A 7,710-nucleotide genomic window follows, 5' to 3' on the forward strand; every position below is an offset into this window, starting at 1 on the left:
TAAAAAATAGAAAAAAGTTTTGCTGGATTTAGCAGTGAAAGCATTAGATCTTGGGCTTTTCTTTGATGAGAAATTTTGTATTATGGATTCAATCTCATTACCTCTTATTGGTTAGTTTAGATTTTACATTTCCTCCTAATTCAGTTTTTTTAAGTTGTACATTCCAAGGATTTGCCCATTTCTACTGGTTCAAAGTTTTTGTAGTACTCTCCCATGATCCTTTGCATTTCTGTGACATTATACATTGTGTATCCTCTTTCATTTACAATTTCCTTTATCTGCAATCTTTTTTATTTCATGTAGCTAAAAGTTTGTAGATTTTGTTCTTTTCCAAAAAAATTTCATTTTATTTATCTTTTAAATCGTTTCTCTAGTTCCTGTTTAATTCATTTTTGCTCTGATCTGTATTTCCTTTATTCTGCTATCATCAGACTGAGTTTGCTGTTTTGTAATGAGTCCTTGATATGTACCATTACGTTATTTATTTGAGGCTGTTTTCCTTTTAATGCAGAAGTTTGTTGCTATTAACATTCAAAACTGCTTTGGGGCTGGGGATTTAGCTCAGTGGCATAAGCGCCTGCCTTGCAAGCAGGCAGTCGTGAGTTCGATCCCTGGTACCAATAAAAACGAAAAAGAAAACAAAAACATTCAAAACTGCTCTTACTGCATCACATCCTATTTGGGTTGTTTCTATGTTTATTTATCAAAAGATATTTTAAATTTCTTTTAAAATTTCATGTCTGACTTGTTTGACGCTTAGTAGGATGACATTTTAAAATCACATCTTAAAAAACATCACTCCTGGGGACTGGGGATTTAGCTCAGTGGCATAAGTGCCTGCCTTGCATGCAGGCAGTCATGAGTTCGATCCCCGGTACCGGTAAAAAGGAAAAAGACCAAAAAAAAAAAAAAAAAAATCACTCTTGCTATTAATTTCTAGTTTCAAAATTCTCCAGTAGGAAAAGATATCTGGCATGATTTAAACATCCTATGTCTACTGAACTCATTGCCTAGGCTATGATACCCAAGAGGAAGTCCCCTGGCAGGAGGTAAACTCCAGCAGCAGGCACATCCTGCTGCCGGCTGTCAGGTGGGTGAGGCAGATCCACTGCGCCCATTGAGCAACACGGGAACCATGGAGAGTCCAGGCTGGATAATTACCATGCGGTGCAGTCCTGACATCGCAGGCTGTTTGGCACCTTGCCCTCCATCTACCAATCATCATTAGCACTCCCTTCCCCAATGTGAGAAATGAAAATGTCTGCGGCCAACACTGAACAGCCCAAGGGGAGATAAATTTTCTTCTATTTAGAACCAATGACCCAAATAATTAGAATATCAAAAAAGAGAAGTTAAAATGACTAAGTTTTAGTGAATACTACCTTGTGCCATTTGTACTGATATAGAAGAATCTTTGAGACTAAGTGATTCATATAAAATGTCAATTTATTTCCTATCAAGGCACTGGCAGATTCGGGGGTCTGCAAGGCTGCAATCCTCTGGACAGAACGCTCTGTCTTCATGGGGAGGAGGGCAATGTAGGCAGATGCACGGGAACATTCTCTGCAAGGGCCTTACCTCCATCCATGAAGGAGGTTGTCTCTCCTGGAGCTACCACATCACAGCATCTGGCTTTCAGAGGGAGGGTACTCAAAGCATAACATTCTCCCCAGCCTTCAGGGCTCATGTTCTCACATGCAAGTACGTTCATTTCAGCCCAACTGATAAAGCCTAGATTGCCTTGACTTGTACAGCACCTACTGGAAAGTCAAAGGTCCTGAGGCTCATCAGCATCAGACAGGGATGGCGCTAAGTGCAGTCCTTCCTACAGTGGATTCTCCTTCAGCTGGCGCTGGCAATGCATAACAAGTTATTCACTTTGAGTTACCATGGTGGGGCAGGCATGGACTACATAACTATTCCAGAAAAGAAAAGCAGGCATGAGGAAAGGAGAAGCTGGTTAAAAACAAAAGGCGCACATGAGCTCACAAGGCTCCAGAATGATGATCTTTGACTCTTAGTTCCTGACCTCTGACACCGTGGCTCCTAAGACCTAGTGTCACCTCCATGGCTTTGCTGGGTCAAAGCTGTCACACAGCATCTCTGATGGTTTGTAGATGGTTCGTTGTGACTCCCCCAGGATTTGTTTGCATGCTTGGTTCTATAGTTCTGGTATCTTAGGGTTTTGCTAAGGACCCCATGGTTCTGCGAAATCATGCTCATGTTGGGGGTTGGCTGCTTTTCAGCTTTTCAGCTGTCCTGCCTCTGTCACAGGCCTCTAAATTGACCCCAAACCTGTGCAAGACATGCTCAGAAAGCTAGTTGGATGTGGCCCTGCCATCGCATGCATGCTACAGTCCAGTGGGAGTAGCACCACATTGATGCTGCCGAGGCCCATGGCTTGTACCCTGAAAGTGGTGGTCTGTGCTGTCCTGGGCTTACCTGAGCCACAGCTGGGACAGCCAGAGAATAGTGTGCAGGGATGGACAGCAGAGACTCTCGAGGTCTCCCTGGGCACCACGTTTGCAGGTTCAGTTGGCACAATAGCCCCTGTCTCAAGAGTGCTCCACCCCAACTCTCAGACCTAACATTGCAGGTTTGAGAGGCATAAATTAGCTCAAAGAGCACCACGATGCCTCCAGCAGGATGATCCTGTGGTATTGATGAGTAGCACTTGGCTTTCTTCTCTCCATATCAACTTCCCTGTCAAGAGGTCTTTGGGTCCCACTCTTGTTCTTCCTCCTAAGCAAGCTTTTTATTCATTACATGACCAGGCTGAAAACTTTCGGTCTTTACATTCTGCTTCGCTTTTAATTGTAAATTCCATCTTGAAACCATTTTCTTTTCTTATATTTCACAGCGAACAGTTCAGAGAAGCCATGTAGCACCCTGAACACTTTTACACTTAGCAATTTATCCTCTCAAGTATGTTCGTTCATCATTTTAAAATTCTGCCTTCCTCGAGGCCATGGGAGACAGACTTAACTCATCCAAGTTCTTTGCCACTTTGTAACAAGCATGGTCTCTCCTTGAGTTTCCCGTGAGACATCCCTGGTTAATTTCTGAAACCGCATCTGAATGAGATTTGCTGTCCATATTTCTACTAGCTTTCTAATCACAACCACTTACATCATTGCTAAGATGTCTAAGGTTCTTTCCAGAATGGCAGTTAATGCTTTATTCATGGCAATTTAGGCTTTGTCCAGCATAAACATACTGACCTCTACCCATGACTTAGCTATGGGCCGCTTTCTCGTTTTCAGGTACTTGTTATAGCAACACCAGCTTCTCTGGTGCCAATCGCTCTCAGTTCATTTGTGCTATAATAACAGGACACCTGACGTGGGGTAATTTGTGAAGAAAAGGAGTTTATTTCTTCTAAGTTTGGAAGGTTAAGATGTCCAAGATCTAGACTCGTTTTCTAACGAGGACTTCTTCCTGCAGAAGGGAGGAGCGCTGTGTGCATACACGGTGGAAGGAAGGAGGCAGCTGAGGAGGTGATGCCACGAGGGCTTTATCCCACTCATCAACGAGGAACCCTTGTGATCTGACTGGCTGCTCGAGGCTCATCTCTGACTACTGTCATACTGGCAATGCTTGAAGGTCAAAGGGGACACACTGAGACCATAACGTGCATCTGCTTAGCAGTAAACCCAGAAGAAAGGATGTTTTCTCATTTCTTTCCTCAGAGCTTTGTTCTCACAGATGAATCTTTAGCACTGAGCCATGCCTCTGTACAGTGTCTTCTGGTCAGGATCACCGTCATGTACCTAGACCACACTTGATAGTATCCTGGCTCCTGTCTTTCGGTGACAGTCTTAAGGACTGAAAATGAGACTCTGGGCAACAAAGCAGAGCAGCATATCTGTGTGTTGAGCTGCTGTTGTTTCATATTTATTCTTGTGTGTTGTTTGTTGAGTGGCCTCACTGATGTCTCTTCTCTGAGGTGCATGGACCCTGGAGTCTGTGCGCAGGCTCTTGATCGTGTGTGAATCACTGCCCGTTCTTTTTGGGTTTTCCACTGAATCATTTTTCAGCCATGATTTGACAGAAATGTTTCCTGGATAGCATTTGCTGAGGGGATCTGCATATGGGCTTGCACATGCATTCAAAGTTTTGGCTATTGACAAATATGCCTTGGATTTTGCTTTCTACTTGCTCTTGGTCTCTAAATTAACTGGAAGTTAAAGGAAAAGAACTTTTTTGTTGTTCTGTACTAATCACTGGAACAGCTGTGAACATATACACATTGTTACTTATTTTTAAATCAGAATTGTTTTATGTATTTATTAAAATATTAATTGCTAACTTTAAAGGGAAAAATGCATAATTTGATATGCATATACAGCACCAATAATAATAAATCAGGGTACTTAACATGTATCTCTCTTTGAATGTTTTTAAAAATTCCTTTGTTAACATGTAATAACTGTACATCTATATGGTACACAGCGTGGTATTTCAATATGTAAGGTGCATTAATTAAATTAAGGCAAGTAATGTTTCCATCTCTTTATTACTTTATGTATGAATGCTCTGAACTGTTCTTTTAATTATCCACAAAATATGTAATAGGTTGTGATGACCTCTCATCACCCTTTATGTTACACAACACTAGAATCTATTACTTTATCTGCACTTTAGTACCTGTCACCCAATCTCCCTTTAACATCCTTCCTCCTTACCCCTTTCCAAACTCCTAGTGATCACTATCTTGTATTCCAATAAACTTTAACACCTAAATTTGAGAAAGAACATGTGGAGTTTTCTTATTGTCTGAATTATTTCACTTGATAAATGATCTCCAGTTTCATCAATTTTGCTGCAGATGATAGAATATAACTCATTTTTATGACTGAATAATATTTCATATATATATTACTTTTTAAAAATCCACTTATGCATTGATTAATATCTAGGCTGACTGAATCTTAGCTATTGCAACCTGTGTAGCAGTAAATACAGGAATTCAGGTATCTTTTTGATATGCTCACATCATTTCTTTTGGGTATTTCATAGCTGTGGAAAATCCATATGCCTATATCATTCCTTACATAACTCCTAAACTTTTGAGTGGTCTCTTGAGTTTGCAAGTGTATCATATATCTGTGACTTAGTCTTTGCTAGATTAATTGTTAGGGCCAGTGAACTCTAAATTCCCGAAGCAGCATAAATTCTTTAAAGCCTTAAGACTTTCAGGGTCACAATTCTGTTAAGAACATATTTTCTTTTCTCAGCCAGATAAAGGTCAGCAGCCACATGAAGGGACTGAATTTATCACGCACTACCAGTGGAAAGCAAGATGGTATATTTTTTTAAAAGTAGTATTTGGAGGTTTTCATGATGGGTTTGCTGTGAAAGTGCAGGTATAGTGAAAACCACCACTAAATCAAAGCCAACATGGAAGAGAAAAGACTCACATTAATATTGTTGTCATTGCACATGTGGATTCCAGCAAGTCCAACACTGCTGGCCCTCTGATTTACAAATGTGGTGGCATCAACAAAATAACCATTGAAAATTTTTTTTGTCTTTTTCATTTTTTTATCGGTACCAGGGATCGAACTCACGACTGCCTGCTTGCAAGGCAGGCGCTTATGCCTCTGAGGTAAATCCCCAGCCCCCCAATGAAAAATTTGAGAAGGAGGCTGCTGAGATGGGGAAGCGTTCCTTCAAATATGCCTGGGTGTTGGGGTATCACCATTGACGTCTCCCTGTGGAATTTAAGACCAGCAAGTATTATGTGACTGTACCTGGACACAGAGACCTTATCAAAGACATTATTACAGGCACATCTTAGAATGACTGTGCTGTCCTCATTGTCACTGCTGGTGTTGGTGAATTTGAAGTTGGTGTCTCTAGTAACAGGCAGATCCATGAGCACATCCTTCTGGCTTACATGCTGGGTGTAAAAGAACTAACCATCGGTGTTGACAAAATGGATTCCACTGAGCCACCCTTCAGACAGAAAAGATACAAGGAAATTTAAGGAAGTCAGCAACTACATTGAGAAAATGGGCTACAACTCTGATATGGTAGCTTTGCTGCCAGTCTCTGGTTAGAATGGTGACAACATCCCGGAACCAGGTGCTAAAATGCCTGGATTCAAGGGATGGAAAGTCACTGGTACAGAAGGCAACACCAGTGGATCCACACTGCTTGATGCTCCAGATTGCTTCCTTCCACACACCCTGCTGACAAGCCTTTGTGGCAGCCTTCAGGACATCTCTAGGATTGGTGGCATTGGTGCTGTCTCTATGGGCCGAGTGGAGATGGTCTCCTCAGATCTGGCATGGTGGTTGGTCACCTTCTCTTCAGCCAGTGACCCAACTGAAGGAAAGTCTGCTGAAATGCACCATGAAGCTTTGAATGCAGCTTGTCCTGGGGACAATGTGGACTTCAAAGGCAAGAACGTGTTTGTCCAAGATGTTTGAAGTGACAGTATTGCTGATGACAGAAAAAATGACCCACCAGTGGAAGCAGCTGGTTTTACCACTCAGGTGATTATGCTGAACCATCCTGTCCAGGCCAGGTCAGTACCAGCTGGACCTCTGTACTGCACTGTCACACAGCTCACATTGCCTGCAAGTTTGCTGAGCTAAAGGAACAGACTGATCACTGATATGGTAAGAAGCTGGCAGACGGGCCTAGATTTTTGAAATTTGGTGATGCTGCCATTGTAGAAATGGTTCCAGGAAAGCCCATGTATATTGAGTGCTTCTCTGACCACCCACCTCTGGGTTGTTTCGCTGTTTTTAATATGAGATAGACAGTTGCTCTGGTGTCATCAAAGCACAAGGAGGTTGCTGGAACTGGCGAGGTCACCAAGTCTGCCCAGAAAGCTCAGAAGGTGCAATGAAGATTACCCCTAACTCCTGCCACCCCAGCCTTAATCAGTGTTAGAAGACTGGTCTCAGAAATGTTTCTCCCAATTGGCCATTTAAGTTTCATAGTGAAAGACAGGTTAATGAGAAAAATGTATCATAAAACCTTCAGAGGGAAAGGAAAATGCTTTGTGGACCGTGTGTGTGTGTGTGTGTGTGTGTGTGTGTGTGTGTGTGTGTGCGTGTGTGTGTGTGTGTGTGTGGTAGTTTTTAAGTTATTAGTTTTTAAAATCAACACTTTTTAATGGAAACAACTTGACCAAATATCTGTCACAGAGTTTTGAGACCCTTTAAAACAAAGTTTAATGAGAAAAAAATATTGGAAAGGTTCTATCATGTTAAACGTGACTGTACTGTGTCAGCCCACAATTTCAATTTAATGTACTCATTCAAATACAAGCCTATCCTATAGAGAACTATGTGTGAATATTCAAAATAAATTTAATTGCAATTACTAAAGATTAGCAGCAAACATTCTGGATGGACCAGGTAATGAACGTTAGTTCAGGAATAGCGAGAACCAGAACATCAAGAAGCAACCCACTGAGAAGGCGTAAGTGGAAAACCCCATGTATGCCTTCAGGAAGGTGAAAGAAAGCAGACTTGAGGTTGCATTTTACGATTTCATTAAATGAAATATTGATGATATGATCATCAATAAAATCAATAAAATCGTAGACTTTAGGAGCTCACTGTGGCAAAGTGGTTTGATTACAAATAAGTATATGAAGTGTTTGGCCGGACAGGTTTGTTCTTTGTTCGGCATGTGGCAGTGCTTACACTATTATACACATTTGTGCAGGCTCAGATCTGTACTATAAATGTG

General features: G+C 41.5%; 1 pseudogene; it reads left to right on the plus strand.

The window, feature by feature from the left end:
* The first annotated feature begins 2,348 nt into the window (after positions 1-2,348).
* On the plus strand, positions 2,349-6,859 carry LOC100727645 (elongation factor 1-alpha 1-like; annotated as a pseudogene).
* Positions 6,860-7,710: the final 851 nt, after the last annotated feature.

Source organism: Cavia porcellus, unplaced genomic scaffold (assembly GCF_034190915.1).
Source record: "Cavia porcellus strain 051 isolate PalLab524CR breed Dunkin Hartley unplaced genomic scaffold, mCavPor4.1 scaffold_17, whole genome shotgun sequence".
NCBI classification, from domain to species: Eukaryota; Metazoa; Chordata; class Mammalia; order Rodentia; family Caviidae; genus Cavia; species Cavia porcellus.